This window comes from Balaenoptera borealis, assembly GCF_965194805.1.
Source record: "Balaenoptera borealis genome assembly, chromosome: 5".
NCBI classification, from domain to species: domain Eukaryota; kingdom Metazoa; phylum Chordata; class Mammalia; order Artiodactyla; family Balaenopteridae; genus Balaenoptera; species Balaenoptera borealis.
Genome location: NC_138862.1, coordinates 34,479,341 through 34,487,031, shown reverse-complemented (window position 1 = coordinate 34,487,031; position 7,691 = coordinate 34,479,341). Strand labels below are relative to the sequence as shown.

The following is a 7,691-nucleotide window of genomic DNA, read 5'->3' as shown; positions in this document are numbered from 1 at the left end:
CAGTTAATTTTCCAGCTATGCTAAATCATTTGTCTTTGCATATGCCGTTCCTCTGCCTACTATATCCTCTTTTCTTCACATTCCACTTAGGTAACAGCTGTTCACACTCTAGCACCTCCCTTCTCCCTGACTGCCTGTGATTCAGTTGGGGACCTTTATGATATGTTTCAATATCAGCTAAGACTTCCATTGTAGCAAGATCATATTGTTTTCTTTTTTTGGTTGACATACATCTACATTTATTAGGAACGCCTAGATCTATATATTGTCAGTATTGAAAAGAACAAACCAAAAACAACTGAGCTTGATGGGCAAAACACAAGGGGAATAAATGCATACTTTGTTTTTCTGGGTGTTCGCATGTCAAGAAGTCATATTTTCTCTTTGGCTCAATGAGCAAAAGTTTATTCAAAATTACAGACAACATTTACTTGGTTCCTGTGTTTATAGAAATAGAATCGAGGTTTCTATGCATACATGGAATTTTGAGGAGATGAATATAATGCCACAAGGGACAAGAAGCTTGGAAGATAATTAAATCCAAAGTTTCAACATACCCTTACTTTTGCAACTTTGTATACTCCGTAGAACAGAGTAAAATCCACAGGGCTCGGTCAAGCTGGGGAATCCAAGTCAATTTATTGCGTTGTTTACATTGACATAGTTGCTACAAAGCAGTGGAAAGCTTTTGAGGTTCTTCAATAACAGAACTCAGTTCAAAATGAAATACTTTCAAGAAACAGTCTTATTTCTTTATAAAATGTAGACCAATAAGCTCAAATTCAGAAAGTTACTCTAAGATAACTGGCTGTGAATTAGGTTATAGAAGTTTCAGGTAATTGTTACGTGAATGTTTTTTCCATTAATCCACTTTAAAATCACTATGATTAATTGATTGTACTATTTCTTTCTTTTGGCTGAAAGATACAGGAACCATGATCCAACGATTTGAACCTTTCTCGTTTGAGTTCACTATTAACAAACATTCCCAGTGCTATTAGCCAATTAACCATTATTTAAATACACTCTGACTTTTCAAAACATTTTAAGATATACTGGATCTTGCGCCATCATGAAAATCCTTCTCAAAATTTGGTGAGTTTTCCCCTGGTTAAAATGTCAGCATTTTGGGAACTATGAACTTGAGGGAGGGGGTTCAGCGTGTCTGTTACAGCTCTTACAGAAAGACAGTCTGTCCAGGCACAGCAGGCATGTTGATATAAATGACTGCTTGATTTGAGTTCACAGGGATTTATATTTTTTCTTGCTTTTCATTTACATTATTTCATATCCTGAATATTAGAGTTGAGGCTTACACATCCTTCAGTTTCTTAGCACGGCTGGCTTAATCTGAGCTTTTGAACTTCAGATGAACTTGGGCTGAGGTTTCGAATCTGTAATGAAACCTGAAACTAAGCAAGCTTCCCCTAGTTTCAGTCTAATTGTTGAAGTCTTCATAACTTCAGGGCATAGGAAGCATGTGTGTGGCACATTTTAGAAATTAGTGATTTTTTTAAAAGGCAAGTTCTGCTATGTGTACAATAACCGACACCTTGGGCATAGCTCTTCTGCAGTTGCAGGACCGGAAATCCTCAGGAATCCTTCCCCGCCGCCGCTGCCTCCCACCCCCGGCCACACGGCATGTGTGATCTTAGTTCCCCGACCAGGGATCGAACCCCCGCCCCCTGCATTGGAAGCACAGAGTCTTAACCACTGGACCACCAGGGAAGTCCCAGGAATCCTTTCTCGTCCCACTTCCCAGGCCCTAGTTTTCCTTCTGTACCTTAGTCCTTAGTTTAGCAAGTTCCTCCTCTAAACTTTTAATGTGTTCCTCCAGCGTGGCCTTGTCTTGCTGGGCTTTCCGACTGGCTTGGCTTCGTGCTTCTTCAATCTTCCTTTCATACCACTTTTCCATCTGGGTGGAAACAGCCTCAGAGAAATAGTGGGTGAGCTCCAGCGCTTGGGAGGTGTCTCGAGCGTGAGGGGCCGTCTGCTCGCCACCTGCTGCTGGTGGCGGCCGCCCGCAGGCGGTGCTGGCTGCTGGCTGCTGGCCGCGGTGCCTCGTCTGCCCACTTTTCCCACACTTCTTGGTTTGGGTGCCTCTGTCAACACAGGGCCCGGCCTGTGGGTCGCATATGGCTGCCTCTTTCAAGGGTAACGAGGCTGTCTGGACCTTGACATTCCTCAGTTGGGATCCTGTACAGTCCGAGGAAGACAGCTCCTGCTGGGGTCTGTGGGCGGCTGTGGAGCTGAGGGCCTTTTCCTTGGGCCTGGCCACCTGGGGGGAGCTGTCAGAGGCTGCTACTGGACCTGCAGTCCCCACTGACTGACCCACACCTGTGGAGGACTCGCCAGTGGAGGGTGTGGATTTAGTCCTGGAGGCCCCAGAATCTCCAGAAAGCTTCAGCTCCAGGTTCTGAATCTTTAACATGCACCAAGTTTTTAATTCATCCACCCAGGGCATCTGCCGTTTCTCTCCCTCGTGCTTCTCCGGGTCCGAGCGCTGCTGCAGGCAGTTCAGGCACTCCGTCCTCTCTGCTGAGAGTCACTCGACCATCAGCTGGTCCAGAACCCGCATTTGGTGCTGGGTCTCATTCTCCATGTGCCCCAGCTTCGTGTTCATCTTATCCTGAAACGACACCAGCTCTGCTTTGATCTCCTCCACAGTTGCCTCCAACTGATTCTCCAGCTCGTGGATCAGGGGTTCACATCGACAGCCATTTATTGGCGCCTGCATCACTTTGCCGTCCTTGCCCCGGTACAGCGTGTAGAGCTGGTATGCTCTGAACTCATGGGGAGGGGATGGGGGCGAACAGCGATGCCTGGGCCTCTTTTTAGGGTGATCGTGAGTGCGTGAGTTCTTCTGCTGTCAGGGCTGCTGGTCTGCTGGTGGGGTGGAGTCAGAAGACGCTGACACGTTGGGCCTTGACGTTTTCTGCCTGTTGTCCTTTGCTCTGGGCTCCGGGGAGGCGGACAGGAAATCTTCTCTGGGCTCTTCTTTTCTGGGTACAGCCTGTTCACTGCTATGGGTGTCTCCTGCTGAGACACTTTCCCGGGGCACTTTAGTGAGGAGGAGAGCAACTTCCGGATTATTGTGGTAGCGGGCAGTCTCCAGTGGGGTCCGGCCTGCATTACTGACAATGGTCCCATCTGCTCCGGCTTCCACTAAGATTTTAACCACCTTCTTGTGATTTAGGGCAGCGGCAATATAAAGTGCTGTGTCTTCAGCATCGTCCTGGGCATCGAGGTCGCAGCCAGCCTTCAGCAAGATCTGGACCACAGAAAGATGGCCCTTATTGGCAGCAAGATGCAGGGGGGTTCAGTCATGCTTGGTAACAGCTACCTTGGTGCCCTTGTTGATGAGCTGAAACACATTCTCTGCCTGGCCTTTGTACGCAGCTATGAGCAGGCATTCTGAAAGCCCGGCGACCGCATCCTGCTGGCTCATGAATTAGGAGAGAAAGACGTTTTCAGGGAAGTGGTAGACAAGTTCCTTTGGCTCAAGGTGATGCCACAGGCCCAGGCAGGTACCCTCGGGTAAAGATTCTCCGATCATTGGAAGGGGCCTTCATCACTATGCCATCTTTGGGACCTCTGCAGTCAGGATGCCTGGCGCCTCCAAGATCATATTGTTTTCTAATATTTGCTTTGTCTCTGGCTCTCATTAGAGTATAAGCTCCTGGGGGATGAGGTGCTAAATGAACATTTGATTTCAAATGAGTACAAATGCTTGTCAACTTCTTCATCAATCAGCAAATCCATATACAGGCCTCTTTTGCTTATTCCTGAAGCGTCAGGGGTGTTTCAGGGATCTAGGGTCTAAAGATCTATAGATCCTCTTCTAAACTTGAGGCCTTTTTTTAAAGAAAATCATCCTTTAAGAGCCCTCTAAACAAACACATTCTCTTGCAAGTTCAGCAGAAAGAAGGATAAGAAAAATATAAAATTACATGAGGTCATGTCCACTATATTAAGATCTAAAGACCAAAGCTGATGTGCAGTTTCTGCCTTAAAGAGTTAGTGCATGCTATGGACCTGACTCTCTCCTAAGTATTGACAACAACATTTTTATTTACCTCTCAATGGCTCTGGGAGATAAGTCCTATACATGTAATTATTTTTACAGATGTGAAAACAGAGAAGGTCTTTAATGTCACCTGATGGCAAAAGGTAGAGCCAGGATTTAGACCCATTCAGTTGGCTTCAGAGCAATTTGAGTAATGTTGAAAGGCATTGAATAATGAGGAGATAATTGAATAATATCCTTTGAACTGAGAAGTAATTTTAAGACCAAAAAACGAAGCAGGCAACTCCATAAGGTGCAATTATGAAGTTTATCGTGGGTAGCTTACATACAGGTAGGATCAAGCAGACAAGGATCCAGAGGCATTTGCAGCTGCATGCCCATCGGCCAAAAGGAGTGCTGGGGACTGTGAAGAGGCCAAAGCTAAAAACAGAATTTGACTACCAGGGAGAAGTATGTCTGGTACTAAATGAAACTTGGGCGTCTCATGACCAATAACCATCTTCATCAGCAAGAGACATTCTTTCTGTTTTCATATCAGATGAAGGCAAGTGTAAAAGTTGATTGGAAATTTATCTGGCTTGGGGGCATTCTTTGTGAGTAGGCTAAAGCTCAGTCACCCAGCAAGGGGAGAGTGGTAGGACTGCAGGCCTAAGATGAAGCTGTAAAATGGAGTCAGTGAGGGTATGTGCAAGTCAAAACAGCCTTATACTTTACCTTTTGGCTCACAGATATCCCCAAGAGTACTATAACATAATTATTTATCAACTATGAATGCTCAAAAAAGAGAAGTTAAAATCCTAAGCAGTTTTATCAGAAAAGAGAGGACAGAGGAGGAATAATATTTAGGGTCAGACCACTGTCTGAATGCCAGGCTCTTAGGCAAAGGCCACTTCCATCCAGATGTGCACTATCCTTCCCATGCTGAACTGGGCCAGACCGTATCTCTAGGTTTGGTTCATGAATAAATCAACTTCTGAGGCAGGGTAGTTTGCCTTGGCATTTACTACAAAATCCATTTACAGACTAAATCAAGAGACCATTTTCATGATAAAGGTGTGAATGGATGAATGAGCAGCATTTTTATTTCTGGTCTATTTTATAGTTTCTATTAACATATAGAGCTTCACCTCCTACAACTCTTCCTGCTGTTCCCTAAAAATGAAATGCCACATTGCCTAGAAGAACGTTGCTGAATAAACATAGTAAAGTTAAAAGGCAGAAAGCTATTACATAGCTTTACATAATAGTTAATTTTTTTTTTTTAGAATTAATGTCTATTAGAAAGCAGACATTATTATTATTTTTTTTTTTTTATAATTTTGCTTGTGGCCTTTGTTTTCAAGTTTATTTATTTATTTATTTATTTTTGGCTGTGTTGGGTCTTCGTTTCTGTGCGAGGGCTTTCTCTAGTTGCGGCAAGTAGGGGCCACTCTTCATCGCGATGCGCGGGCCTCTCACTATCGCGGCCTCTCTTGTTGTGGAGCACAGGCTCCAGATGCGCAGGCTCAGTAATTGTGGCTCACGGGCCTAGTTGCTCCGCGGCATGTGGGATCTTCCCAGACCAGGGCTCGAACCCGTGTCCCCTGCATTGGCAGGCAGATTCTCAACCACTGCGCCACCAGGGAAGCCCCATAATAGTTAATTTTAAATGTTTTGCTGGGACATTTTCTGGAAGGACACATTTCTTTTCAATTATTTATTACTGAATATTCAATTTTATTATTTTAAGGAAAATGATAATAACTGATAAGGAAGTTTTATTATCGTAACTTACTTTTGAACAAAACTACTACACTGTTGTCCCCAGTTGGAATAAAACTATGGGTATATGAACAATTGTTATCCTCCTCTCTTTGTATTACCTTATTTGATGCCACTTTGTTCCACACATTTTGGTTTTATTTGACAAGATGAAGATTGTTTGATTTTAATAGTTTTGAAATGTGGGAGCTTCATAGCAGGAGTAAAATAATGACTTTTAGATTTTATTACACTCAATAGATTACAATGGTGAAAGAGACTGCATACTTAAAATTCTGGGCTGACTACCACAAACATGAAAACCGAACCCTGGAGCTCAGTCTCATGGGTCAAGACTATTTGATTCATGTTTAGGAATTGCTATCGTTTTTATAAGGGAAAAGTAAAAAATTGCAAAGAAAAATGCTAATGAAGAATTAGAATTCATAAAATACCAAATATTTAACTTCTAAATCCTGTGAATATTCCCTTTTGAAATTAACTCATAAACCGTTAAGTTTAGGACTTTATTTGTAAATGGCCCTTGTCTAACTCCTCGGCATCATTCAACTATTGATAATGTATAAGAGATGGATCATCGTGCTTACATTATTATTCAGCCCATATTATGCATATAAGCAAACTACGGTTTCACCTAATGGTGTTTTGTATTCATGAAGAGTTTGAGTCACTCTGATATCTTGGAACACATTTTTTACATATAGTGTGATAGCGATATTTTTCATATTTATTGTGAGCTCCCCTAAACACATAGAAAGAATTGTGATGGGGTGGTTTGACTCCTAAATTACGTTAACATTGTTGAATATAGGGCTGTCTAGAGATTTAAAGAAGTGACATGTTTTGTAGATATTAAAATTTTATGCACTGTTTTAACACTTTTTTAACTCTATGAAAAAATGCCCTTTAATGAAGACATAAGACTGCAATGACAAAACTATTCTTGAGGACGATGGAAATATTCAGGTACTATGTAGCCCTTAGTTTAAATTATTTATAAAGCCACTAAAATTTTATTTAGAGCAGAGGTAATTGATTTTATAGGGTAGCCTGTTAACAGTCAAGTGTTATCATTTGTAAACCTAGGGCAACATTTCACATTAGCAATGTACCATGCCTTTAGGCTAACAATGTTGCCTTTAATAGCACATTTTAATACAGCCCCGGTACAGGTAGGCTATCTTTTGTCAGGAAAATAGATCCCATGTATGAAGTCCCGATTATTAATTTTAGTAATGTCAATTTTGTATACCCAAATTATAAATGACCTTTCATTTAGGGATTAATTATCTTATGCTTGCTGGGTAGAGTAATCTTGGTTGTAGGTTTTCCTCCTTCATCACTTTAAGTATATCCTGCCACTCCCTTCTGGCTTGCAGAGTTTCTGCTGAAAGATCAGATGTTAACCTTATGGGGATTCCCTTGTGTGTTATTTGTTGTTTTTCCCTTGCTGCCTTTAATATGTTTTCCTTATATTTAATTTTTGAGAGTTTGATTAATATGTGTCTTGGCGTGTTTCTCCTTGGGTTTATCCTGTATGGGACTCTCTGTGCTTCCAGGACTTGATTAACTATTTCCTTTCCCATATTAGGGAAGTTTTCAACTATAATCTCTTCAAATATTTTCTCAGTCCCTTTCTTTTTCTCTTCTTCTTCTGGGACCCCTATAATTCGAATGTTGGTGCGTTTAATGTTGTCCCAGAGGTCTCTGAGACTGTCCTCAGTTCTTTTCATTCTTTTTTCTTTATCCTGCTCTGCAGTAGTTATTTCCACCATTTTATCTTCCAGGTCACTTATCCTTTCTTCTGCCTCAGTTATTCTGCTATTGATCCCATCTAGAGTATTTTTAATTTCATTTATTGTGTTTTTCATCATTGCTTGGTTCCTCTTTAGTTCTTCTACGT

The 7,691-nt window shown here is 42.0% G+C and overlaps 1 pseudogene across 1 annotated transcript; it reads right to left on the bottom strand.

The window, feature by feature from the left end:
- Positions 1 to 211: 211 nt before the first annotated feature.
- On the bottom strand, positions 212 to 7,067 carry LOC309629573 (ankyrin repeat domain-containing protein 6 pseudogene; annotated as a pseudogene). The gene has a single exon. The product of its transcript is annotated as an ankyrin repeat domain-containing protein 6 pseudogene (transcript).
- Between the last annotated feature and the right edge of the window lie 624 nt (positions 7,068 to 7,691).